Source organism: Oryctolagus cuniculus, chromosome 9 (genome assembly GCF_964237555.1).
Source record: "Oryctolagus cuniculus chromosome 9, mOryCun1.1, whole genome shotgun sequence".
Classification (NCBI taxonomy): domain Eukaryota; kingdom Metazoa; phylum Chordata; class Mammalia; order Lagomorpha; family Leporidae; genus Oryctolagus; species Oryctolagus cuniculus.
This window is the reverse complement of record NC_091440.1, coordinates 89,592,564-89,619,527: the sequence shown is the minus strand read 5'-3', so window position 1 is coordinate 89,619,527 and position 26,964 is coordinate 89,592,564.

The following is a 26,964-nucleotide window of genomic DNA, read 5'->3' as shown; positions in this document are numbered from 1 at the left end:
ACTCAGACCCAGAAATCCTTTAGGAAATTGCCGCTCAAGAAACCAAAAGTCGGCTGAGGCACCCAAAACAATGACAGAAAGCCAGAATTGGAGCAAGCCAACAGCTGTGCCCTGATTGAAAAAGACCATTCCTTCCGTGTCTTGAACTCCATATTCCAGCCTCAAAATGAAAGCTCACATCAGAAAATTCATGACAAACCATGATGAATACGCAAAATGTGAAAAAAGCCAAAGAAACGGAAGAGTCCTTTTTGATATTGGCTTGATTTAGTCCCAACGAAACAGGCTGTTTCCAGATTCATCCACCCCTCCCAGCTGACTGGCTTTGGAAAACTAATTCAATGCACCTGAAAATCGCTGGCAAACTTGATTTGGGGGAATTAATTATCGTTCCCCTCTGCAAAAGGGTTCCATTTCTTTTTCCAAAACACAAAAACTCATGTTGGTCGTGCTGCCTCTCGAATTCTAAGCATGACACGCTAATTTGTTGTGTTTTTTATTTCATAATGGATCCGCTGTCTAAACTCTGGTTTGTATTGCGTCAGAATACAAAATTTGGGAAGGAAGAAGGCAAAACCAACTCAGACCCAGAAATCCTTTAGGAAATTGCCGCTCAAGAAACCAAAAGTCGGCTGAGGCACCCAAAACAATGACAGAAAGCCAGAATTGGAGCAAGCCAACAGCTGTGCCCTGATTGAAAAAGACCATTCCTTCCGTGTCTTGAACTCCATATTCCAGCCTCAAAATGAAAGCTCACATCAGAAAATTCATGACAAACCATGATGAATACGCAAAATGTGAAAAAAGCCAAAGAAACGGAAGAGTCCTTTTTGATATTGGCTTGATTTAGTCCCAAGGAAACAGGCTGTTTCCAGATTCATCCACCCCTCCCAGCTGACTGGCTTTGGAAAACTAATTCAATGCACCTGAAAATCGCTGGCAAACTTGATTTGGGGGAATTAATTATCGTTCCCCTCTGCAAAAGGGTTCCATTTCTTTTTCCAAAACACAAAAACTCATGTTGGTCGTGCTGCCTCTCGAATTCTAAGCATGACAGGCTAATTTGTTGTGTTTTTTATTTCATAATGGATCTTGTGTCTAAACTCTGGTTTGTATTGCGTCAGAATACAAAATTTGGGAAGGAAGAAGGCAAAACCAACTCAGACCCAGAAATCCTTTAGGAAATTGCCGCTCAAGAAACCAAAAGTCGGCTGAGGCACCCAAAACAAGGACAGAAAGCCAGAATTGGAGCAAGCCAACAGCTGTGCCCTGATTGAAAAAGACCATTCCTTCCGTGTCTTGAACTCCATATTCCAGCCTCAAAATGAAAGCTCACATCAGAAAATTCATGACAAACCATGATGAATACGCAAAATGTGAAAAAAGCCAAAGAAACGGAAGAGTCCTTTTTGATATTGGCTTGATTTAGTCCCAAGGAAACAGGCTGTTTCCAGATTCATCCACCCCTCCCAGCTGACTGGCTTTGGAAAACTAATTCAATGCACCTGAAAATCGCTGGCAAACTTGATTTGGGGGAATTAATTATCGGTCCCCTCTGCAAAAGGGTTCCATTTCTTTTTGCAAAACACAAAAACTCATGTTGGTCATGCTGCCTCTCGAATTCTAAGCATGACAGGCTAATTTGTTGTGTTTTTTATTTCATCATGGATCCGCTGTCTAAACTCTGGTTTGTATTGCGTCAGAATACAAAATTTGGGAAGGAAGAAGGCAAAACCAACTCAGACCCAGAAATCATTTAGGAAATTGCCGCTCAAGAAACCAAAAGTCGGCTGAGGCACCCAAAACAAGGACAGAAAGCCAGAATTGGAGCAAGCCAACAGCTGTGCCCTGATTGAAAAAGACCATTCCTTCCGTGTCTTGAACTCCATATTCCAGCCTCAAAATGAAAGCTCACATCAGAAAATTCATGACAAACCATGATGAATACGCAAAATGTGAAAAAAGCCAAAGAAACGGAAGAGTCCTTTTTGATATTGGCTTGATTTAGTCCCAAGGAAACAGGCTGTTTCCAGATTCATCCACCCCTCCCAGCTGACTGGCTTTGGAAAACTAATTCAATGCACCTGAAAATCGCTGGCAAACTTGATTTGGGGGAATTAATTATCGGTCCCCTCTGCAAGAGGGTTCCATTTCTTTTTGCAAAACACAAAAACTCATGTTGGTCGTGCTGCCTCTCGAATTCTAAGCATGACACGCTAATTTGTTGTGTTTTTTATTTCATAATGGATCCGCTGTCTAAACTCTGGTTTGTATTGCGTCAGAATACAAAATTTGGGAAGGAAGAAGGCAAAACCAACTCAGACCCAGAAATCATTTAGGAAATTGCCGCTCAAGAGACCAAAAGTCGGCTGAGGCACCCAAAACAATGACAGAAAGCCAGAATTGGAGCAAGCCAACAGCTGTGCCCTGATTGAAAAAGACCATTCCTTCCGTGTCTTGAACTCCATATTCCAGCCTCAAAATGAAAGCTCACATCAGAAAATTCATGACAAACCATGATGAATACGCAAAATGTGAAAAAAGCCAAAGAAACGGAAGAGTCCTTTTTGATATTGGCTTGATTTAGTCCCAAGGAAACAGGCTGTTTCCAGATTCACCCACCTCTCCCAGCTGACTGGCTTTGGAAAACTAATTCAATGCACCTGAAAATCGCTGGCAAACTTGATTTGGGGGAATGAATTATCAGTCCCCTCTGCAAAAGGGTTCCATTTCTTTTTCCAAAACACAAAAACTCATGTTGGTCGTGCTACCTCTCGTATTCTAAGCATGACACGCTAATTTGTTGTGTTTTTTATTTCATAATGGATCCGCTGTCTAAACTCTGGTTTGTATTGCGTCAGAATACAAAATTTGGGAAGGAAGAAGGCAAAACCAACTCAGACCCAGAAATCCTTTAGGAAATTGCCGCTCAAGAAACCAAAAGTCGGCTGAGGCACCCAAAACAATGACAGAAAGCCAGAATTGGAGCAAGCCAACAGCTGTGCCCTGATTGAAAAAGACCATTCCTTCCGTGTCTTGAACTCCATATTCCAGCCTCAAAATGAAAGCTCACATCAGAAAATTCATGACAAACCATGATGAATACGCAAAATGTGAAAAAAGCCAAAGAAACGGAAGAGTCCTTTTTGATATTGGCTTGATTTAGTCACAAGGAAACAGGCTGTTTCCAGATTCATCCACCCCTCCCAGCTGACTGGCTTTGGAAAACTAATTCAATGCACCTGAAAATCGCTGGCAAACTTGATTTGGGGGAATTAATTATCGGTCCCCTCTGCAAGAGGGTTCCATTTCTTTTTGCAAAACACAAAAACTCATGTTGGTCGTGCTGCCTCTCGAATTCTAAGCATGACACGCTAATTTGTTGTGTTTTTTATTTCATAATGGATCCGCTGTCTAAACTCTGGTTTGTATTGCGTCAGAATACAAAATTTGGGAAGGAAGAAGGCAAAACCAGCTCAGACCCAGAAATCCTTTAGGAAATTGCCGCTCAAGAAACCAAAAGTCGGCTGAGGCACCCAAAACAATGACAGAAAGCCAGAATTGGAGCAAGCCAACAGCTGTGCCCTGATTGAAACAGACCATTCCTTCCGTGTCTTGAACTCCATATTCCAGCCTCAAAATGAAAGCTCACATCAGAAAATTCATGACAAACCATGATGAATACGCAAAATGTGAAAAAAGCCAAAGAAACGGAAGAGTCCTTTTTGATATTGGCTTGATTTAGTCCCAAGGAAACAGGCTGTTTCCAGATTCATCCACTCCTCCCAGCTGACTGGTTTTGGAAAACTAATTCAATGCACCTGAAAATCGCTGGCAAACTTGATTTGGGGGAATTAATTATCTGTCCCCTCTGCAAAAGGGTTCCATTTCTTTTTCCAAAACACAAAAACTCATGTTGGTCGTGCTGCCTCTCGAATTCTAAGCATGACACGCTAATTTGTTGTGTTTTTTATTTCATAATGGATCCGCTGTCTAAACTCTGGTTTGTATTGCGTCAGAATACAAAATTTGGGAAGGAAGAAGGCAAAACCAACTCAGACCCAGAAATCCTTTAGGAAATTGCCGCTCAAGAAACCAAAAGTCGGCTGAGGCACCCAAAACAATGACAGAAAGCCAGAATTGGAGCAAGCCAACAGCTGTGCTCTGATTGAAAAAGACCATTCCTTCCGTGTCTTGAACTCCATATTCCAGCCTCAAAATGAAAGCTCACATCAGAAAATTCATGACAAACCATGATGAATACGCAAAATGTGAAAAAAGCCAAAGAAACGCAAGAGTCCTTTTTGATATTAGCTTGATTTAGTCCCAAGGAAACAGGCTGTTTCCAGATTCATCCACCCCTCCCAGCTGACTGGCTTTGGAAAACTAATTCAATGCACCTGAAAATCGCTGGCAAACTTGATTTGGGGGAATTCATTATCGGTCCCCTCTGCAAAAGGGTTCCATTTCTTTTTGCAAAACACAAAAACTCATGTTGGTCGTGCTGCCTCTCGAATTCTAAGCATGACACGCTAATTTGTTGTGTTTTTTATTTCATAATGGATCCGCTGTCTAAACTCTGGTTTGTATTGCGTCAGAATACAAAATTTGGGAAGGAAGAAGGCAAAACCAACTCAGACCCAGAAATCATTTAGGAAATTGCCGCTCAAGAAACCAAAAGTCGGCTGAGGCACCCAAAACAATGACAGAAAGCCAGAATTGGAGCAAGCCAACAGCTGTGCCCTGATTGAAACAGACCATTCCTTCCGTGTCTTGAACTCCATATTCCAGCCTCAAAATGAAAGCTCACATCAGAAAATTCATGACAAACCATGATGAATACGCAAAATGTGAAAAAAGCCAAAGAAACGGGAGAGTCCTTTTTGATATTGGCTTGATTTAGTCACAAGGAAACAGGCTGTTTCCAGATTCATCCACCCCTCCCAGCTGACTGGTTTTGGAAAACTAATTCAATGCACCTGAAAATCGCTGGCAAACTTGATTTGGGGGAATTAATTATCGGTCCCCTCTGCAAAAGGGTTCCATTTCTTTTTCCAAAACACAAAAACTCATGTTGGTCGTGCTGCCTCTCGAATTCTAAGCATGACACGCTAATTTGTTGTGTTTTTTATTTCATAATGGATCTTGTGTCTAAACTCTGGTTTGTATTGCGTCAGAATACAAAATTTGGGAAGGAAGAAGGCAAAACCAACTCAGACCCAGAAATCCTTTAGGAAATTGCCGCTCAAGAAACCAAAATTCGGCTGAGGCACCCAAAACAATGACAGAAAGCCAGAATTGGAGCAAGCCAACAGCTGTGCCCTCATTGAAAAACACCATTCCTTCCGTGTCTTGAACTCCATATTCCAGCCTCAAAATGAAAGCTCACATCAGAAAATTCATGACAAACCATGATGAATACGCAAAATGTGAAAAAAGCCAAAGAAACGGAAGAGTCCTTTTTGATATTGGCTTGATTTAGTCCCAAGGAAACAGGCTGTTTCCAGATTCATCCACCCCTCCCAGCTGACTGGCTTTGGAAAACTAATTCAATGCACCTGAAAATCGCTGGCAAACTTGATTTGGGGGAATTCATTATCGGTCCCCTCTGCAAAAGGGTTCCATTTCTTTTTCCAAAACACAAAAACTCATGTTGGTCGTGCTGCCTCTTGAATTCTAAGCATGACACGCTAATTTGTTGTGTTTTTTATTTCATAATGGATCCGCTGTCTAAACTCTGGTTTGTATTGCGTCAGAATACAAAATTTGGGAAGGAAGAAGGCAAAACCAACTCAGACCCAGAAATCCTTTAGGAAATTGCCGCTCAAGAAACCAAAAGTCGGCTGAGGCACCCAAAACAATGACAGAAAGCCAGAATTGGAGCAAGCCAACAGCTGTGCCCTGATTGAAAAAGACCATTCCTTCCGTGTCTTGAACTCCATATTCCAGCCTCAAAATGAAAGCTCACATCAGAAAATTCATGACAAACCATGATGAATACGCAAAATGTGAAAAAAGCCAAAGAAACGGAAGAGTCCTTTTTGATATTGGCTTGATTTAGTCCCAAGGAAACAGGCTGTTTCCAGATTCATCCACCCCTCCCAGCTGACTGGCTTTGGAAAACTAATTCAATGCACCTGAAAATCGCTGGCAAACTTGATTTGGGGGAATTAATTATCGGTCCCCTCTGCAAAAGGGTTCCATTTCTTTTTGCAAAACACAAAAACTCATGTTGGTCGTGCTGCCTCTCGAATTCTAAGCATGACACGCTAATTTGTTGTGTTTTTTATTTCATAGTGGATCCGCTGTCTAAACTCTGGTTTGTATTGCGTCAGAATACAAAATTTGGGAAGGAAGAAGGCAAAACCAACTCAGACCCAGAAATCATTTAGGAAATTGCCGCTCAAGAAACCAAAAGTCGGCTGAGGCACCCAAAACAATGACAGAAAGCCAGAATTGGAGCAAGCCAACAGCTGTGCTCTGATTGAAAAAGACCATTCCTTCCGTGTCTTGAACTCCATATTCCAGCCTCAAAATGAAAGCTCACATCAGAAAATTCATGAAAAACCATGATGAATACGAAAAATGTGAAAAAAGCCAAAGAAACGGGAGAGTCCTTTTTGATATTGGCTTGATTTAGTCACAAGGAAACAGGCTGTTTCCAGATTCATCCACCCCTCCCAGCTGACTGGTTTTGGAAAACTAATTCAATGCACCTGAAAATCGCTGGCAAACTTGATTTGGGGGAATTAATTATCGGTCCCCTCTGCAAAAGGGTTCCATTTCTTTTTCCAAAACACAAAAACTCATGTTGGTCGTGCTGCCTCTCGAATTCTAAGCATGACACGCTAATTTGTTGTGTTTTTTATTTCATAATGGATCTTGTGTCTAAACTCTGGTTTGTATTGCGTCAGAATACAAAATTTGGGAAGGAAGAAGGCAAAACCAACTCAGACCCAGAAATCCTTTAGGAAATTGCCGCTCAAGAAACCAAAAGTCGGCTGAGGCACCCAAAACAATGACAGAAAGCCAGAATTGGAGCAAGCCAACAGCTGTGCCCTGATTGAAACAGACCATTCCTTCCGTGTCTTGAACTCCATATTCCAGCCTCAAAATGAAAGCTCACATCAGAAAATTCATGACAAACCATGATGAATACGCAAAATGTGAAAAAAGCCAAAGAAACGGAAGAGTCCTTTTTGATATTGGCTTGATTTAGTCACAAGGAAACAGGCTGTTTCCAGATTCACCCACCCTTCCCAGCTGACTGGCTTTGGAAAACTAATTCAATGCACCTGAAAATCGCTGGCAAACTTGATTTGGGGGAATTAATTATCGGTCCCCTCTGCAAAAGGGTTCCATTTCTTTTTGCAAAACACAAAAACTCATGTTGGTCGTGCTGCCTCTCGAATTCTAAGCATGACACGCTAATTTGTTGTGTTTTTTATTTCATAATGGATCCGCTGTCTAAACTCTGGTTTGTATTGCGTCAGAATACAAAATTTGGGAAGGAAGAAGGCAAAACCAACTCAGACCCAGAAATCCTTTAGGAAATTGCCGCTCAAGAAACCAAAATTCGGCTGAGGCACCCAAAACAATGACAGAAAGCCAGAATTGGAGCAAGCCAACAGCTGTGCCCTGATTGAAAAAGACCATTCCTTCCGTGTCTTGAACTCCATATTCCAGCCTCAAAATGAAAGCTCACATCAGAAAATTCATGACAAACCATGATGAATACGAAAAATGTGAAAAAAGCCAAAGAAACGGAAGAGTCCTTTTTGATATTGGCTTGATTTAGTCCCAAGGAAACAGGCTGTTTCCAGATTCATCCACCCCTCCCAGCTGACTGGCTTTGGAAAACTAATTCAATGCACCTGAAAATCGCTGGCAAACTTGATTTGGGGGAATTAATTATCGGTCCCCTCTGCAAAAGGGTTCCATTTCTTTTTCCAAAACACAAAAACTCATGTTGGTCGTGCTGCCTCTCGAATTCTAAGCATGACACGCTAATTTGTTGTGTTTTTTATTTCATAATGGATCCGCTGTCTAAACTCTGGTTTGTATTGAGTCAGAATACAAAATTTGGGAAGGAAGAAGGCAAAACCAACTCAGACCCAGAAATCATTTAGGAAATTGCCGCTCAAGAAACCAAAATTCGGCTGAGGCACCCAAAACAATGACAGAAAGCCAGAATTGGAGCAAGCCAACAGCTGTGCCCTGATTGAAACAGACCATTCCTTCCGTGTCTTGAACTCCATATTCCAGCCTCAAAATGAAAGCTCACATCAGAAAATTCATGACAAACCATGATGAATACGCAAAATGTGAAAAAAGCCAAAGAAACGGAAGAGTCCTTTTTGATATTGGCTTGATTTAGTCCCAAGGAAACAGGCTGTTTCCAGATTCATCCACCCCTCCCAGCTGACTGGCTTTGGAAAACTAATTCAATGCACCTGAAAATTGCTGGCAAACTTGATTTGGGGGAATTCATTATCGGTCCCCTCTGCAAAAGGGTTCCATTTCTTTTTCCAAAACACAAAAACTCATGTTGGTCGTGCTGCCTCTCGAATTCTAAGCAGGACACGCTAATTTGTTGTGTTTTTTATTTCATAATGGATCCGCTGTCTAAACTCTGGTTTGTATTGCGTCAGAATACAAAATTTGGGAAGGAAGAAGGCAAAACCAACTCAGACCCAGAAATCCTTTAGGAAATTGCCGCTCAAGAAACCAAAAGTCGGCTGAGGCACCCAAAACAATGACAGAAAGCCAGAATTGGAGCAAGCCAACAGCTGTGCCCTGATTGAAACAGACCATTCCTTCCGTGTCTTGAACTCCATATTCCAGCCTCAAAATGAAAGCTCACATCAGAAAATTCATGACAAACCATGATGAATACGCAAAATGTGAAAAAAGCCAAAGAAACGGAAGAGTCCTTTTTGATATTGGCTTGATTTAGTCCCAAGGAAACAGGCTGTTTCCAGATTCATCCACCCCTCCCAGCTGACTGGCTTTGGAAAACTAATTCAATGCACCTGAAAATCGCTGGCAAACTTGATTTGGGGGAATTCATTATCGGTCCCCTCTGCAAAAGGGTTCCATTTCTTTTTCCAAAACACAAAAACTCATGTTGGTCGTGCTGCCTCTCGAATTCTAAGCATGACACGCTAATTTGTTGTGTTTTTTATTTCATAATGGATCTTGTGTCTAAACTCTGGTTTGTATTGCGTCAGAATACAAAATTTGGGAAGGAAGAAGGCAAAACCAACTCAGACCCAGAAATCCTTTAGGAAATTGCCGCTCAAGAAACCAAAAGTCGGCTGAGGCACCCAAAACAATGACAGAAAGCCAGAATTGGGCAAGCCAACAGCTGTGCCCTGATTGAAAAAGACCATTCCTTCCGTGTCTTGAACTCCATATTCCAGCCTCAAAATGAAAGCTCACATCAGAAAATTCATGACAAACCATGATGAATACGCAAAATGTGAAAAAAGCCAAAGAAACGGAAGAGTCCTTTTTGATATTGGCTTGATTTAGTCCCAAGGAAACAGGCTGTTTCCAGATTCATCCACCCCTCCCAGCTGACTGGCTTTGGAAAACTAATTCAATGCACCTGAAAATCACTGGCAAACTTGATTTGGGGGAATTCATTATCGGTCCCCTCTGCAAAAGGGTTCCATTTCTTTTTCCAAAACACAAAAACTCATGTTGGTCGTGCTGCCTCTCGAATTCTAAGCATGACACGCTAATTTGTTGTGTTTTTTATTTCATAATGGATCCGCTGTCTAAACTCTGGTTTGTATTGCGTCAGAATACAAAATTTGGGAAGGAAGAAGGCAAAACCAACTCAGACCCAGAAATCATTTAGGAAATTGCCGCTCAAGAAACCAAAAGTCGGCTGAGGCACCCAAAACAATGACAGAAAGCCAGAATTGGAGCAAGCCAACAGCTGTGCCCTGATTGAAAAAGAACATTCCTTCCGTGTCTTGAACTCCATATTCCAGCCTCAAAATGAAAGCTCACATCAGAAAATTCATGACAAACCATGATGAATACGCAAAATGTGAAAAAAGCCAAAGAAACGGAAGAGTCCTTTTTGATATTGGCTTGATTTAGTCCCTAGGAAACAGGCTGTTTCCAGATTCATCCACCCCTCCCAGCTGACTGGCTTTGGAAAACTAATTCAATGCACCTGAAAATCGCTGGCAAACTTGATTTGGGGGAATTCATTATCGGTCCCCTCTGCAAAAGGGTTCCATTTCTTTTTGCAAAACACAAAAACTCATGTTGGTCGTGCTGCCTCTCGAATTCTAAGCATGACACGCTAATTTGTTGTGTTTTTTATTTCATAATGGATCCGCTGTCTAAACTCTGGTTTGTATTGCGTCAGAATACAAAATTTGGGAAGGAAGAAGGCAAAACCAACTCAGACCCAGAAATCCTTTAGGAAATTGCCGCTCAAGAAACCAAAAGTCGGCTGAGGCACCCAAAACAATGACAGAAAGCCAGAATTGGAGCAAGCCAACAGCTGTGCCCTGATTGAAAAAGACCATTCCTTCCGTGTCTTGAACTCCATATTCCAGCCTCAAAATGAAAGCTCACATCAGAAAATTCATGACAAACCATGATGAATACGCAAAATGTGAAAAAAGCCAAAGAAACGCAAGAGTCCTTTTTGATATTGGCTTGATTTAGTCCCAAGGAAACAGGCTGTTTCCAGATTCATCCACCCCTCCCAGCTGACTGGCTTTGGAAAACTACTTCAATGCACCTGAAAATCGCTGGCAAACTTGATTTGGGGGAATTCATTATCGGTCCCCTCTGCAAAAGGGTTCCATTTCTTTTTGCAAAACACAAAAACTCATGGTGGTCGTGCTGCCTCTCGAATTCTAAGCATGACACGCTAATTTGTTGTGTTTTTTATTTCATAATGGATCCGCTGTCTAAACTCTGGTTTGTATTGCGTCAGAATACAAAATTTGGGAAGGAAGAAGGCAAAACCAACTCAGACCCAGAAATCATTTAGGAAATTGCCGCTCAAGAAACCAAAAGTCGGCTGAGGCACCCAAAACAATGACAGAAAGCCAGAATTGGAGCAAGCCAACAGCTGTGCCCTGATTGAAAAAGACCATTCCTTCCGTGTCTTGAACTCCATATTCCAGCCTCAAAATGAAAGCTCACATCAGAAAATTCATGACAAACCATGATAAATACAAAAAATGAGAAAAAAGCCAAAGAAACGGAAGAGTCCTTTTTGATATTGGCTTTATTTAGTCCCAAGGAAACAGGCTGTTTCCAGATTCATCCACCCCTCCCAGCTGACTGGCTTTGGAAAACTATTTCAATGCACATGAAAATCGCTGGCAAACTTGATTTGGGGGAATTCATTATCGTTCCCCTCTGCAAAAGGGTTCCATTTCTTTTTCCAAAACACAAAAACTCATGTTGGTCGTGCTGCCTCTCGAATTCTAAGCATGACACGCTAATTTGTTGTGTTTTTTATTACATAATGGATCTTGTGTCTAAACTCTGGTTTGTATTGTGTCAGAATACAAAATTTGGGAAGGAAGAAGGCAAAACCAACTCAGACCCAGAAATCCTTTAGGAAATTGCCGCTCAAGAAACCAAAAGTCAGCTGAGGCACCCAAAACAATGACAGAAAGCCAGAATTGGAGCAAGCCAACAGCTGTGCCCTGATTGAAAAGACCATTCCTTCCGTGTCTTGAACTCCATATTCCAGCCTCAAAATGAAAGCTCACATCAGAAAATTCATGACAAACCATGATGAATACGCAAAATGTGAAAAAAGCCAAAGAAATGGAAGAGTCCTTTTTGATATTGGCTTGATTTAGTCCCAAGGAAACAGGCTGTTTCCAGATTCATCCACCCCTCCCAGATGACTGGCTTTGGAAAACTAATTCAATGCACCTGAAAATCGCTGGCAAACTTGATTTGGAGGAATTCATTATCGGTCCCCTCTGCAAAAGGGTTCCATTTCTTTTTCCAAAACACAAAAACTCATGTTGGTCGTGCTGCCTCTCGAATTCTAAGCATGACACGCTAATTTGTTGTGTTTTTTATTACATAATGGATCCGCTGTCTAAACTCTGGTTTGTATTGCGTCAGAATACAAAATTTGGGAAGGAAGAAGGCAAAACCAACTCAGACCCAGAAATCATTTCGGAAATTGCCACTCAAGAAACCAAAAGTCGGCTGAGGCACCCAAAACAATGACAGAAAGCCAGAATTGGAGCAAGCCAACAGCTGTGCCCTGATTGAAAAAGACCATTCCTTCCGTGTCTTGAACTCCATATTCCAGCCTCAAAAGGAAAGCTCACATCAGAAAATTCATGACAAACCATGATGAATACGCAAAATGTGAAAAAAGCCAAAGAAACGCAAGAGTCCTTTTTGATATAGGCTTGATTTAGTCCCAAGGAAACAGGCTGTTTCCAGATTCATCCACCCCTCCCAGCTGACTGGCTTTGGAAAACTAATTCAATGCACCTGAAAATCGCTGGCAAACTTGATTTGGGGGAATTCATTATCGGTCCCCTCTGCAAAAGGGTTCCATTTCTTTTTCCAAAACACAAAAACTCATGTTGGTCGTGCTGCCTCTCGAATTCTAAGCATGACACGCTAATTTGTTGTGTTTTTTATTTCATAATGGATCCGCTGTCTAAACTCTGGTTTGTATTGCGTCAGAATACAAAATTTGGGAAGGAAGAAGGCAAAACCAACTCAGACCCAGAAATCATTTAGGAAATTGCCGCTCAAGAAACCAAAAGTCGGCTGAGGCACCCAAAACAATGACAGAAAGCCAGAATTGGAGCAAGCCAACAGCTGTGCCCTGATTGAAAAAGAACATTCCTTCCGTGTCTTGAACTCCATATTCCAGCCTCAAAATGAAAGCTCACATCAGAAAATTCATGACAAACCATGATGAATACGCAAAATGTGAAAAAAGCCAAAGAAACGCAAGAGTCCTTTTTGATATTGGCTTGATTTAGTCCCAAGGAAACAGGCTGTTTCCAGATTCATCCACCCCTCCCAGCTGACTGGCTTTGGAAAACTATTTCAATGCACATGAAAATCGCTGGCAAACTTGATTTGGGGGAATTCATTATCGTTCCCCTCTGCAAAAGGGTTCCATTTCTTTTTCCAAAACACAAAAACTCATGTTGGTCGTGCTGCCTCTCGAATTCTAAGCATGACACGCTAATTTGTTGTGTTTTTTATTACATAATGGATCTTGTGTCTAAACTCTGGTTTGTATTGTGTCAGAATACAAAATTTGGGAAGGAAGAAGGCAAAACCAACTCAGACCCAGAAATCCTTTAGGAAATTGCCGCTCAAGAAACCAAAAGTCAGCTGAGGCACCCAAAACAATGACAGAAAGCCAGAATTGGAGCAAGCCAACAGCTGTGCCCTGATTGAAAAGACCATTCCTTCCGTGTCTTGAACTCCATATTCCAGCCTCAAAATGAAAGCTCACATCAGAAAATTCATGACAAACCATGATGAATACGCAAAATGTGAAAAAAGCCAAAGAAATGGAAGAGTCCTTTTTGATATTGGCTTGATTTAGTCCCAAGGAAACAGGCTGTTTCCAGATTCATCCACCCCTCCCAGATGACTGGCTTTGGAAAACTAATTCAATGCACCTGAAAATCGCTGGCAAACTTGATTTGGAGGAATTCATTATCGGTCCCCTCTGCAAAAGGGTTCCATTTCTTTTTCCAAAACACAAAAACTCATGTTGGTCGTGCTGCCTCTCGAATTCTAAGCATGACACGCTAATTTGTTGTGTTTTTTATTACATAATGGATCCGCTGTCTAAACTCTGGTTTGTATTGCGTCAGAATACAAAATTTGGGAAGGAAGAAGGCAAAACCAACTCAGACCCAGAAATCATTTCGGAAATTGCCACTCAAGAAACCAAAAGTCGGCTGAGGCACCCAAAACAATGACAGAAAGCCAGAATTGGAGCAAGCCAACAGCTGTGCCCTGATTGAAAAAGACCATTCCTTCCGTGTCTTGAACTCCATATTCCAGCCTCAAAAGGAAAGCTCACATCAGAAAATTCATGACAAACCATGATGAATACGCAAAATGTGAAAAAAGCCAAAGAAACGCAAGAGTCCTTTTTGATATAGGCTTGATTTAGTCCCAAGGAAACAGGCTGTTTCCAGATTCATCCACCCCTCCCAGCTGACTGGCTTTGGAAAACTAATTCAATGCACCTGAAAATCGCTGGCAAACTTGATTTGGGGGAATTCATTATCGGTCCCCTCTGCAAAAGGGTTCCATTTCTTTTTCCAAAACACAAAAACTCATGTTGGTCGTGCTGCCTCTCGAATTCTAAGCATGACACGCTAATTTGTTGTGTTTTTTATTTCATAATGGATCCGCTGTCTAAACTCTGGTTTGTATTGCGTCAGAATACAAAATTTGGGAAGGAAGAAGGCAAAACCAACTCAGACCCAGAAATCATTTAGGAAATTGCCGCTCAAGAAACCAAAAGTCGGCTGAGGCACCCAAAACAATGACAGAAAGCCAGAATTGGAGCAAGCCAACAGCTGTGCCCTGATTGAAAAAGAACATTCCTTCCGTGTCTTGAACTCCATATTCCAGCCTCAAAATGAAAGCTCACATCAGAAAATTCATGACAAACCATGATGAATACGCAAAATGTGAAAAAAGCCAAAGAAACGGAAGAGTCCTTTTTGATATTGGCTTGATTTAGTCCCTAGGAAACAGGCTGTTTCCAGATTCATCCACCCCTCCCAGCTGACTGGCTTTGGAAAACTAATTCAATGCACCTGAAAATCGCTGGCAAACTTGATTTGGGGGAATTCATTATCGGTCCCCTCTGCAAAAGGGTTCCATTTCTTTTTGCAAAACACAAAAACTCATGGTGGTCGTGCTGCCTCTCGAATTCTAAGCATGACACGCTAATTTGTTGTGTTTTTTATTTCATAATGGATCCGCTGTCTAAACTCTGGTTTGTATTGCGTCAGAATACAAAATTTGGGAAGGAAGAAGGCAAAACCAACTCAGACCCAGAAATCATTTAGGAAATTGCCGCTCAAGAAACCAAAAGTCGGCTGAGGCACCCAAAACAATGACAGAAAGCCAGAATTGGAGCAAGCCAACAGCTGTGCCCTGATTGAAAAAGACCATTCCTTCCGTGTCTTGAACTCCATATTCCAGCCTCAAAATGAAAGCTCACATCAGAAAATTCATGACAAACCATGATAAATACAAAAAATGAGAAAAAAGCCAAAGAAACGGAAGAGTCCTTTTTGATATTGGCTTTATTTAGTCCCAAGGAAACAGGCTGTTTCCAGATTCATCCACCCCTCCCAGCTGACTGGCTTTGGAAAACTATTTCAATGCACATGAAAATCGCTGGCAAACTTGATTTGGGGGAATTCATTATCGTTCCCCTCTGCAAAAGGGTTCCATTTCTTTTTCCAAAACACAAAAACTCATGTTGGTCGTGCTGCCTCTCGAATTCTAAGCATGACACGCTAATTTGTTGTGTTTTTTATTACATAATGGATCCGCTGTCTAAACTCTGGTTTGTATTGTGTCAGAATACAAAATTTGGGAAGGAAGAAGGCAAAACCAACTCAGACCCAGAAATCCTTTAGGAAATTGCCGCTCAAGAAACCAAAAGTCAGCTGAGGCACCCAAAACAATGACAGAAAGCCAGAATTGGAGCAAGCCAACAGCTGTGCCCTGATTGAAAAGACCATTCCTTCCGTGTCTTGAACTCCATATTCCAGCCTCAAAATGAAAGCTCACATCAGAAAATTCATGACAAACCATGATGAATACGCAAAATGTGAAAAAAGCCAAAGAAATGGAAGAGTCCTTTTTGATATTGGCTTGATTTAGTCCCAAGGAAACAGGCTGTTTCCAGATTCATCCACCCCTCCCAGATGACTGGCTTTGGAAAACTAATTCAATGCACCTGAAAATCGCTGGCAAACTTGATTTGGAGGAATTCATTATCGGTCCCCTCTGCAAAAGGGTTCCATTTCTTTTTCCAAAACACAAAAACTCATGTTGGTCGTGCTGCCTCTCGAATTCTAAGCATGACACGCTAATTTGTTGTGTTTTTTATTACATAATGGATCCGCTGTCTAAACTCTGGTTTGTATTGCGTCAGAATACAAAATTTGGGAAGGAAGAAGGCAAAACCAACTCAGACCCAGAAATCATTTCGGAAATTGCCACTCAAGAAACCAAAAGTCGGCTGAGGCACCCAAAACAATGACAGAAAGCCAGAATTGGAGCAAGCCAACAGCTGTGCCCTGATTGAAAAAGACCATTCCTTCCGTGTCTTGAACTCCATATTCCAGCCTCAAAAGGAAAGCTCACATCAGAAAATTCATGACAAACCATGATGAATACGCAAAATGTGAAAAAAGCCAAAGAAACGCAAGAGTCCTTTTTGATATAGGCTTGATTTAGTCCCAAGGAAACAGGCTGTTTCCAGATTCATCCACCCCTCCCAGCTGACTGGCTTTGGAAAACTAATTCAATGCACCTGAAAATCGCTGGCAAACTTGATTTGGGGGAATTCATTATCGGTCCCCTCTGCAAAAGGGTTCCATTTCTTTTTCCAAAACACAAAAACTCATGTTGGTCGTGCTGCCTCTCGAATTCTAAGCATGACACGCTAATTTGTTGTGTTTTTTATTTCATAATGGATCCGCTGTCTAAACTCTGGTTTGTATTGCGTGAAAATACAAAATTTGGGAAGCAAGAAGGCAAAACCAACTCAGACCCAGAAATCATTTAGGAAATTGCCGCTCAAGAAACCAAAAGTCGGCTGAGGCACCCAAAACAATGACAGAAAGCCAGAATTGGAGCAAGCCAACAGCTGTGCCCTGATTGAAAAAGACCATTCCTTCCGTGTCTTGAACTCCATATTCCAGCCTCAAAAGGAAAGCTCACATCAGAAAATTCATGACAAACCATGATGAATACGCAAAATGTGAAAAAAGCCAAAGAAACGGAAGAGTCCTTTTTGATATTGGCTTGATTTAGTCCCAAGGAAACATGCTGTTTCAAGATTCACCCACCCCTCCCAGCTGACTGGCTCTGGAAAACTAATTCAATGCACCTGAAAATCGCTGGCAAACTTGATTTGGGGGAATTAATTAGCGTTCCCCTCTGCAAAAGGGTTCCATTTCTTTTTCCAAAACACAAAAACTTATGTTGGTCGTGCTGCCTCTCGAATTCTAAGCATGACACGCTAATTTGTTGTGTTTTTTATTTCATAATGGATCCGCTGTCTAAACTCTGGTTTGTATTGCGTCAGAATACAAAATTTGGGAAGGAAGAAGGCAAAACCAACTCAGACCCAGAAATCATTTAGGAAATTGCCGCTCAAGAAACCAAAAGTCGGCTGAGGCACCCAAAACAATGACAGAAAGCCAGAATTGGAGCAAGCCAACAGCTGTGCTCTGATTGAAAAAGACCATTCCTTCCGTGTCTTGAACTCCATATTCCAGCCTCAAAATGAAAGCTCACATCAGAAAATTCATGACAAACCATGATGAATACGAAAAATGTGAAAAAAGCCAAAGAAACGGAAGAGTCCTTTTTGATATTGGCTTGATTTAGTCACAAGGAAACAGGCTGTTTCCAGATTCCTCCACCCCTCCCAGCTGACTGGCTCTGGAAAACTAATTCAATGCACCTGAAAATCGCTGGCAAACTTGATTTGGGGGAATTCATTATCGGTCCCCTCTGCAAAAGGGTTCCATTTCTTTTTCCAAAACACAAAAACTCATGTTGGTCGTGCTGCCTCTCGAATTCTAAGCATGACACGCTAATTTGTTGTGTTTTTTATTTCATAATGGATCTGCTGTCTAAACTCTGGTTTGTATTGCGTCAGAATACAAAATTTGGGAAGGAAGAAGGCAAAAGCAACTCAGACCCAGAAATGATTTAGGAAATTGCCGCTCAAGAAACCAAAAGTCGGCTGAGGCACCCAAAACAATGACAGAAAGCCAGAATTGGAGCAAGCCAACAGCTGTGCCCTGATTGAAAAAGACCATTCCTTCCGTGTCTTGAACTCCATATTCCAGCCTCAAAATGAAAGCTCACATCAGAAAATTCATGACAAATCATGATGAATACGCAAAATGTGAAAAAAGCCAAAGAAACGGAAGAGTCCTTTTTGATATTGGCTTGATTTAGTCCCAAGGAAACAGGCTGTTTCCAGATTCACCCACCCCTCCCAGCTGACGGGGTTTGGAAAACTAATTCAATGCACCTGAAAATCGCTGGCAAACTTGATTTGGGGGAATTAATTATCGGTCCCCTCTGCAAAAGGGTTCCATTTCTTTTTCCAAAACACAAAAACTCATGTTGGTCGTGCTGCCTCTCGAATTCTAAGCATGACACGCTAATTTGTTGTGTTTTTTATTTCATAATGGATCCGCTATCTAAACTCTGGTTTGTATTGCGTCAGAATACAAAATTTGGGAAGGAAGAAGGCAAAACCAACTCAGACCCAGAAATCATTTAGGAAATTGCCGCTCAAGAAACCAAAAGTCGGCTGAGGCACCCAAAACAATGACAGAAAGCCAGAATTGGAGCAAGCCAACAGCTGTGCCCTGATTGAAAAAGACCATTCCTTCCGTGTCTTGAACTCCATATTCCAGCCTCAAAATGAAAGCTCACATCAGAAAATTCATGACAAACCATGATGAATACGAAAAATGTGAAAAAAGCCAAAGAAACGGAAGAGTCCGTTTTGATATTAGCTTGATTTAGTCCCAAGGAAACAGGCTGTTTCCAGATTCCTCCACCCCTCCCAGCTGACTGGCTTTGGAAAACTAATTCAATGCACCTGAAAATCGCTGGCAAACTTGATTTGGGGGAATTCATTATCGGTCCCCTCTGCAAAAGGGTTCCATTTCTTTTTCCAAAACACAAAAACTCATGTTGATCGTGCTGCCTCTCGAATTCTAAGCATTGACACGCTAATTTGTTGTGTTTTTTTATTTCACAATGGATCCGCTGTCTAAACTCTGGTTTGTATTGCGTCAGAATACAAAATTTGGGAAGGAAGAAGGCAAAACCAACTCAGACCCAGAAATCATTTAGGAAATTGCCGCTCAAGAAACCAAAAGTCGGCTGAGGCACCCAAAACAATGACAGAAAGCCAGAATTGGAGCAAGCCAACAGCTGTGCCCTGATTGAAAAAGACCATTCCTTCCGTGTCTTGAACTCCATATTCCAGCCTTAAAGTGAAAGCTCACATCAGGAAACTCATGACAAACCATGACGAATAGGCAAAATGTGAAAAAAGCCAAAGAAACGGAAGAGTCCTTTTTGATATTGGCTTGATTTAGTCACAAGGAAACAGGCTGTTTCCAGATTCACCCACCACTCCCAGCTGACGGGCTTTGGAAAACTAATTCAATGCACCTGAAAATTGCTGGCAAACTTGATTTGGGGGAATTAATTATCGGTCCCCTCTGCAAAAGGATTCCATTTCTTTTTCCAAAACACAACAACTCATGTTGGTCGTGCTGCCTCTCGAATTCTAAGCATGACATGCTAATTTGTTGTGTTTTTTATTTCATAATGGATCCGCTGTCTAAACTCTGGTTTGTATTGCGTCAGAATACAAAATTTGGGAAGGAAGAAGGCAAAACCAACTCAGACCCAGAAATCCTTTAGGAAATTGCCGCTCAAGAAACCAAAAGTCGGCTGAGGCACCCAAAACCATGACAGAAAGCCAGAATTGGAGCAAGCCAACAGCTGTGCCCTGATTGAAAAAGACCATTCCTTCTGTGTCTTGAACTCCATATTCCAGACTCAAAATGAAAGCTCACATGGGAAAACTCATGACAAACCATGATGAATACGAAAAATGTGAAAACAGCCAAAAAAACGGAAGAGTCCTTTTTGATATTGGCTTGATTTAGTCCCAAGGAAACAGGCTGTTTCCAGATTCACCCACCCCTCCCAGCTGACTGGCTTTTGCAAACTAATTCAATGCACCTGAAAATCGCTGGCAAACTTGATTTGGGGGAATTAATTAGCGTTCCCCTCTGCAAAAGGGTTCCATTTCTTTTTCCAAAACACAAAAACTCATGTTGGTCATGCTGCCTCTCGAATTCTAAGCATGACACGCTAATTTGTTGTGTTTTTTATTTCATAATGGATCTGGTATCTAAACTCTGGTTTGTATTGCATCAGAATACAAAATTTGGGAAGGAAGAAGGCAAAACCAACTCAGACCCAGAAATCATTTAGGAAATTGCCGCTCAAGAAACCAAAAGTCGGCTGAGGCACCAAAAACAATGACAGAAAGCCAGAATTGGAGCAGGCCAACAGCTGTGCCCTGATTGAAAAAGACCATTCCTTCCGTGTCTTGAACTCCATATTCCAGCCTCAAAATGAAATCTCACATCAGAAAATTCATGACAAATCATGATGAATACGAAAAATGTGAAAAAAGCCAAAGAAACGGAAGAGTCCTTTTTGATATAGGCTTGATTTAGTCCCAAGGAAACAGGCTGTTTCCAGATTCACCCACCCCTCCCAGCTGACTGGCTTTGGAAAACTAATTCAATGCACCTGAAAATCGCTGGCAAACTTGATTTGGGGGAATTAATTATCAGTCCCCTCTGCAAAAGGGTTCCATTTCTTTTTCCAAAACACAAAAACTCATGTTGGTCGTGCTGCCTCTCGAATTCTAAGCATGACACGCTAATTTGTTGTGTTTTTTATTTCATAATGGATCCGCTGTCTAAACTCTGGTTTGGATTGCGTCAGAATACAAAATTTGGGAAGGAAGAAGGCAAAACCAACTCAGACCCAGAAATCATTTAGGAAATTGCCGCTCAAGAAACCAAAAGTCGGCTGAGGCACCCACAACAATGACAGAAAGCCAGAATTGGAGCAAGCCAACAGCTGTGCCCTGATTGAAAAAGACCATTCCTTCCGTGTCTTGAACTCCATATTCCAGCCTCAAAATGAAAGCTCGCAACAGAAAATTCATGACAAACCATGATGAATACGCAAAATGTGAAAAAAGCCAAAGAAACGGAAGAGTCCTTTGTGATATTGGCCTGATTTAGTCACAAGGAAACTGGCTGTTTCCAGATTCATCCACCCCTCCCAGCTGACTGGCTTTGGAAAACTAATTCAATGCACCTGAAAATCGCTGGCAAACTTGATTTGGGGGAATTCATTATCGTTCCGCTCTGCAAAAGGGTTCCATTTCTTTTTCCAAAACACAAAAACTCATGTTGGTCATGCTGCCTCTCGAATTCTAAGCATGACACGCTAATTTGTTGTGTTTTTTATTTCATAATGGATCCGCTGTCTAAACTCTGGTTTGTATTGCGTCAGAATACAAAATTTGGGAAGGAAGAAGGCAAAACCAACTCAGACCCAGAAATCCTTTAGGAAATTGCCACTCAAGAAACCAAAAGTCGGCTGAGGCACCCAAAACAATGACAGAAAGCCAGAATTGGAGCAAGCCAACAGCTGTGCCCTGATTGAAAAAGACCATTCCTTCCGTGTCTTGAACTCCATATTCCAGCCTCAAAATGAAAGCTCACATCAGAAAATTCATGACAAACCATGATGAATACGAAAAATGTGAAAAAAGCCAAAGAAACGGAAGAGTCCTTTTTGATATTGGCTTTATTTAGTCCCAAGGAAACAGGCTGTTTCCAGATTCCTCCACCCCTCCCAGCTGACTGGCTTTGGAAAACTAATTCAATGCACCTGAAAATCGCTGGCAAACTTGATTTGGGGGAATTCATTATCGGTCCCCTCTGCAAAAGGGTTCCATTTCTTTTTCCAAAACACAAAAACTCATGTTGGTCGTGCTGCCTCTCGAATTCTAAGCATGACACGCTAATTTGTTGTGTTTTTTATTTCATAATGGATCCGCTGTCTAAACTCTGGTTTGTATTGCGTCAGAATACAAAATTTGGGAAGGAAGAAGGCAAAACCAACTCAGACCCAGAAATCATTTAGGAAATTGCCGCTCAAGAAACCAAAAGTCGGCTGAGGCACCCAAAACAATGACAGAAAGCCAGAATTGGAGCAAGCCAACAGCTGTGCTCTGATTGAAAAAGACCATTCCTTCCGTGTCTTGAACTCCATATTCCAGCCTCAAAATGAAAGCTCACATCAGAAAATTCATGACAAACCATGATGAATACGAAAAATGTGAAAAAAGCCAAAGAAACGGAAGAGTCCTTTTTGATATTGGCTTGATTTAGTCACAAGGAAACAGGCTGTTTCCAGATTGCTCCACCCCTCCCAGCTGACTGGCTCTGGAAAACTAATTCAATGCACCTGAAAATCGCTGGCAAACTTGATTTGGGGGAATTCATTATCGGTCCCCTCTGCAAAAGGGTTCCATTTCTTTTTCCAAAACACAAAAACTCATGTTGGTCGTGCTGCCTCTCGAATTCTAAGCATGACACGCTAATTTGTTGTGTTTTTTATTTCATAATGGATCTGCTGTCTAAACTCTGGTTTGTATTGCGTCAGAATACAAAATTTGGGAAGGAAGAAGGCAAAAGCAACTCAGACCCAGAAATGATTTAGGAAATTGCCGCTCAAGAAACCAAAAGTCGGCTGAGGCACCCAAAACAATGACAGAAAGCCAGAATTGGAGCAAGCCAACAGCTGTGCCCTGATTGAAAAAGACCATTCCTTCCGTGTCTTGAACTCCATATTCCAGCCTCAAAATGAAAGCTCACATCAGAAAATTCATGACAAATCATGATGAATACGCAAAATGTGAAAAAAGCCAAAGAAACGGAAGAGTCCTTTTTGATATTGGCTTGATTTAGTCACAAGGAAACAGGCTGTTTCCAGATTCACCCACCCCTCCCAGCTGACGGGGTTTGGAAAACTAATTCAATGCACCTGAAAATCGCTGGCAAACTTGATTTGGGGGAATTAATTATCGGTCCCCTCTGCAAAAGGGTTCCATTTCTTTTTCCAAAACACAAAAACTCATGTTGGTCGTGCTGCCTCTCGAATTCTAAGCATGACACGCTAATTTGTTGTGTTTTTTATTTCATAATGGATCCGCTGTCTAAACTCTGGTTTGTATTGCGTCAGAATACAAAATTTGGGAAGGAAGAAGGCAAAACCAACTCAGACCCAGAAATCATTTAGGAAATTGCCGCTCAAGAAACCAAAACTCTGCTGAGGCACCCAAAACAATGACAGAAAGCCAGAATTGGAGCAAGCCAACAGCTGTGCCCTGATTGAAAAAGACCATTCCTTCCGTGTCTTGAACTCCATATTCCAGCCTCAAAATGAAAGCTCACATCAGAAAATTCATGACAAACCATGATGAATACGCAAAATGTGAAAAAAGCCAAAGAAACGGAAGAGTCCTTTTTGATATTGGCTTGATTTAGTCACAAGGAAACAGGCTGTTTCCAGATTCATCCACCCCTCCCAGCTGACTGGCTTTGGAAAACTAATTCAATGCACCTGAAAATCGCTGGCAAACTTGATTTGGGGGAATTCATTATCGTTCCCCTCTGCAAGAGGGTTCCATTTCTTTTTACAAAACACAAAAACTCATGTTGGTCGTGCTGCCTCTCAAATTCTAAGCATGACACGCTAATTTGTTGTGTTTTTTTATTTCATAATGGACCCGCTGTCTAAACTCTGGTTTGTATTGCGTCAGAATACAAAATTTGGGAAGGAAGAAGGCAAAACCAACTCAGACCCAGAAATCATTGAGGAAATTGCCGCTCAAGAAACCAAAAGTCGGCTGAGGCACCCACAACAATGACAGAAAGCCAGAATTGGAGCAAGCCAACAGCTGTGCCCTGATTGAAAAAGACCATTCCTTCCGTGTCTTGAACTCCATATTCCAGCCTCAAAATGAAAGCTCACATCAGAAAATTCATGACAAACCATAATGAATACGCAAAATGTGAATAAAGCCAAAGAAACGGAAGAGTCCTTTTTGATATTGGCTTGATTTAGTCACAAGGAAACAGGCTGTTTCCAGATTCATCTACCCCTCCCAGCTGACTGGCTTTGGAAAACTAATTCAATGCACCTGAAAATCACTGGCAAACTTGATTTGGGGGAATTAATTATCGGTCCCCTCTGCAAAAGGATTCCATTTCTTTTTCCAAAACACAAAACTCATGTTCGTCGTGCTGCCTCTCGAATTCTAAGCATGACAGGCTAATTTGTTGTGTTTTTTTTATTTCATAATGGACCCGCTGTCTAAACTCTGGTTTGTATTGTGTCAGAATAGAAAATTTGGGAAGGAAGAAGGCAAAACCAACTCAGACCCAGAAATCATTTAGGAAATTGCCGCTCAAGAAACCAAAAGTCGGCTGAGGCACCCACAACAATGACAGAAAGCCAGAATTGGAGCAAGCCAACAGCTGTGCCCTGATTGAAAAAGACCATTCCTTCCGTGTCTTGAACTCCATATTCCAGCCTCAAAATGAAAGCTCACATCAGAAAATTCATGACAAACCATAATGAATACGCAAAATGTGAATAAAGCCAAAGAAACGGAAGAGTCCTTTTTGATATTGGCTTGATTTAGTCACAAGGAAACAGGCTGTTTCCAGATTCATCCACCCCTCCCAGCTGACTGGCTTTGGAAAACTAATTCAATGCACCTGAAAATCACTGGCAAACTTGATTTGGGGGAATTCATTATCGGTCCCCTCTGCAAAAGGGTTCCATTTCTTTTCCCAAAACACAAAAACTCATGGTGGTCGTGCTGCCCCTCGAATTCTAAGCATGACACGCTAATTTGTTGTGTTTTTTATTTCATAATGGATCCGCTGTCTAAACTCTGGTTTGTATTGCGTCAGAATACAAAATTTGGGAAGGAAGAAGGCAAAACCAACTCAGACCCAGAAATCCTTTAGGAAATTGCCGCTCAAGAAACCAAAAGTGGGCTGAGGCACCCACAACAATGACAGAAAGCCAGAATTGGAGCAACCCAACAGCTGTGCCCTGATTGAAAAAGACCTTTCCTTCTGTGTCTTGAACTCCATATTCCAGCCTCAAAATGAAAGCTCACATCAGAAAATTCATGACAAACCATGATGAATACGCAAAATCTGAAAAAAGCCAAAGAAACCGAAGAGTCCTTTTTGATATTGGCTTGATTTAGTCCCAAGGAAACAGGCTGTTTCCAGATTCATCCACCCCTCCCAGCTGACTGGCTTTGGAAAACTAATTCAATGCACCTGAAAATCGCTGGCAAACTTGATTTGGGGGAATTCATTATCGGTCCCCTCTGCAAGAGGGTTGCATTTCTTTTTCCAAAACACAAAAACTCATGTTGGTCGTGCTGCCTCCCGAATTCTAAGCATGACACGCTAATTTGTTGTGTTTTTTATTTCACAATGGATCCGCTGTCTAAACTCTGGTTTGTATTGTGTCAGAATACAAAATTTGGGAAGGAAGAAGGCAAAACCAACTCAGACCCAGAAATCCTTTAGGAAATTGCCGCTCAAGAAACCAAAAGTCAGCTGAGGCACCCACAACAATGACAGAAAGCCAGAATTGGAGCAAGCCAACAGCTGTGCCCTGATTGAAAAAGACCATTCCTTCCGTGTCTTGAACTCCATATTCCAGCCTCAAAATGAAAGCTCACATCAGAAAATTCATGACAAACCATGATGAATCGGCAAAATGTGAAGAAAGCCAAAGAAACGGAAGAGTCCTTTTTGATATTGGCTTGATTTAGTCCCAAGGAAACAGGCTGTTTCCAGATTCATCCACCCCTCCCAGCTGACTGGCTTTGGAAAACTAATTCAATGCACCTGAAAATCGCTGGCAAACTTGATTTGGGGGAATGAATTATTGGTCCCCTCTGCAAAAGGGTTCCTTTTCTTTTTCCAAAACATAAAAACTCATGTTGGTCGTGCTGTCTCTCGAATTCTAAGCATGACACGCTAATTTGTTGTGTTTTTTATTTCATAATGGATCTGGTTTCTAAACTCGGGTTTGTATTGCGTCAGAATACAAAATTTGGGAAGGAAGAAGGCAAAACCAACTCAGACCCAGAAATCCTTTAGGAAATTGCCGCTCAAGAAACCAAAAGTCGGCTGAGGCACCCAAAACAATGACAGAAAGCCAGAATTGGAGCAAGCCAACAGCTGTGCCCTGATTGAAAAAGACCATTCCTTCCGTGTCTTGAACTCCATATTCCAGCCTCAAAATGAAAGCTCACCTCAGAAAATTCATGACAAAACATGATGAATAGGCTAAATGTGAAAAAAGCCAAAGAAACGGAAGAGTCCTTTTTGATATTGGCTTGATTTAGTCACAAGGAAACAGGCTGTTTCCAGATTCATCCACCCCTCCCAGCTGACTGGCTTTGGAAAACTAATTCAATGCACCTGAAAATCGCTGGCAAACTTGATTTGGGGGAATTCATTATCGGTCCCCTCTGCAAGAGGGTTGCATTTCTTTTTGCAAAACACAAAAACTCATGTTGGTCGTGCTGCCTCTCGAATTCTAAGCATGACACGCTAATTTGTTGTGTTTTTTATTTCATAATGGATCCACTGTCTAAACTCTGGTTTGTATTGCGTCAGAATACAAAATTTGGGAAGGAAGAAGGCAAAACCATCTCAGACCGAGAAATCATTTAGGAAATTGCCACTCAAGAAACCAAAAGTCGGCTGAGGCACCCAAAACAATGACAGAAAGCCAGAATTGGAGCAAGCCAACAGCTGTGCCCTGATTGAAAAAGACCATTCCTTCCGTGTCTTGAACTCCATATTCCAGCCTCAAAATGAAAGCTCACATCAGAAAATTCATGACAAACCATGATGAATACGAACAATGTGAACAATGCCAAAGAAACGGAAGAGTCCTTTTTGATATTGGCTTGATTTAGTCACAAGGAAACAGGCTGTTTCCAGATTCATCCACCCCTCCCAGCTGACTGGCTTTGGA